This window comes from Pogoniulus pusillus, chromosome 38 (assembly GCF_015220805.1).
Source record: "Pogoniulus pusillus isolate bPogPus1 chromosome 38, bPogPus1.pri, whole genome shotgun sequence".
In the NCBI taxonomy this organism is placed as follows: Eukaryota; Metazoa; Chordata; class Aves; order Piciformes; family Lybiidae; genus Pogoniulus; species Pogoniulus pusillus.
The window spans coordinates 7,511,884-7,513,761 of record NC_087301.1 but is presented as its reverse complement, the minus strand read 5'-3'; positions in this window follow the sequence as shown (position 1 = coordinate 7,513,761).

The window sequence follows — 1,878 nt, the reverse complement described above, 5'->3', positions numbered from 1 at the left end:
TTTAATGAGAGAAATTAGATTATAGGCTGTGAGAAGGAAGCAATGCTGATCATAGCATCAGCCAGGCTGGAAGAGACCTCCAAGATGATCCAGCCCACTCAGTTTGCTGAGATGTACAAAACCAAGGACACAGAGTCACTACCTGTGCTTTCTCCCTGGGCTTCTGCTGCTCTGACTGGATCTGTATAACCCAACTAATCCTTCTGCTTCTAACCCCCCTGGCCAATCCTCCTAACTCACCTTGCACATAAGGCAGACTCTGGGATAAAGTAGAGGGGTGGAAAGAAGGTGGAAGGGTGGTTGGGAGCCCCTCCTGGGGACTCTGGTTTCTGGGAAGGGTACTGAGTTCAGTTCTGGGCTCCCCAGTTTAGGAGGGACATTGAGATGCTTGAGCATGTCCAGAGAAGGGCAACGAGTCTGAGGAGAGGCCTTGAGCACAGCCCTACGAGGAGAGGCTGAGGGAGCTGGGATTGGTTAGCCTGGAGAAGAGGAGGCTCAGGGGAGACCTTATTGCTGTCTACAACTACCTGAGAGGTGGTTGTGGCCAGGAGGAGGTTGCTCTCTTCTCTCAGGTGGCCAGCACCAGAACGAGAGGACACAGCCTCAAGCTGCACCAGGGGAGATTTAGGCTGGAGGTGAGGAGAAAGTTCTTCCCTGAGAGAGTCATTGGACACTGGAATGGGCTGCCCGGGGAGGTGGTGGAGTCGCCGTCCCTGGAGCTGTTCAAGGCAGGACTGGACGTGGCACTTGGTGCCATGGTCTGGCCTTGAGCTCTGTGCTAAAGGGTTGGACTTGGTGATCTGTGAGGTCTCTTCCAATACTAATAATACTGTGAGACTGTGAGTTTCTGCATTACCCTTAACTTGTATGCAACTGTAAATATTTGTGTATATTGTGTCTAGATCTGCTTGTAAGTTGTGCTGGGCTGTAAATATAGCTTCATTCCTTTACTTCCAGCCAGCTGAGTCTAGTCTGGGTGATTGCACTGTGTGTGGGGCAGGTAACTCCCAAACCATCACACCAGTACCTATCCCCTGCTGCAAGGGCAGAGAGCTCCTACAGGAGCCACGTGGGAGAAGAGAGGTCTCACCCCAGGTAAGGCCAGCAATGAGCCTTTCCTGGAGCACAAATGTGCAGCCACAACTTTTTCAGCCTACTTGATTTTGAAGCTGGAATGACAGAGCCTGCAAAACACAAGGACAAGAAACAAAGGAAAGCAGGGCAGGCTGAGAGGGAAGAAAAATCAGAAGCAGGCACTAATAAAGGAGAGCACAGTTCAGTTCTCCCCTTTTCATAGCTGTAACTGACCCCTCCCTGGCTGCTGCATGCCCAGCATCAGATGAAGGTTCTGGCATTGCTCATAACCTCCCAGAGCTGACATCACCCTCCTGGGAATTCCTTGGCTCCTTGAAGCATCACCAAGCTGAATGCCAAGAAGCTGAAGTGAAGCCCAATGAGAGGACAAGGAGCAACAGGTGGAAGCTGAGGCATAGGAAGTTCCATGTGAACATGAGGAATAATTTTGTCCCTGTGAGAGTGACAGAACACTGGAACAGGCTGCCCAGAGGGGTTGTGGAGTCTCCCTCTCTGGAGATACTCAAAACCCACCTGGATGATCTGGCATAGGTGATCCTGTTCTGGTGGGGGAGGTGAACTGGATGATCTTTCGAGGTGCCCCTTCCAACCTCCAACATTCTGTGATGGCTACAGCCCTTGACATGGCCTTAAGGACTGTAACCTGTGTATCTGCACTGGTCAAAAAGGGATGTTCAGAGACAACAGCCATACAAATCAGCTACCTCCCCAATCTTGTGCAATGTCAAAGCACAGCTCACCACCACACTCCAGTAGGTAATGAAGTCAAACTCAGAGTCATGA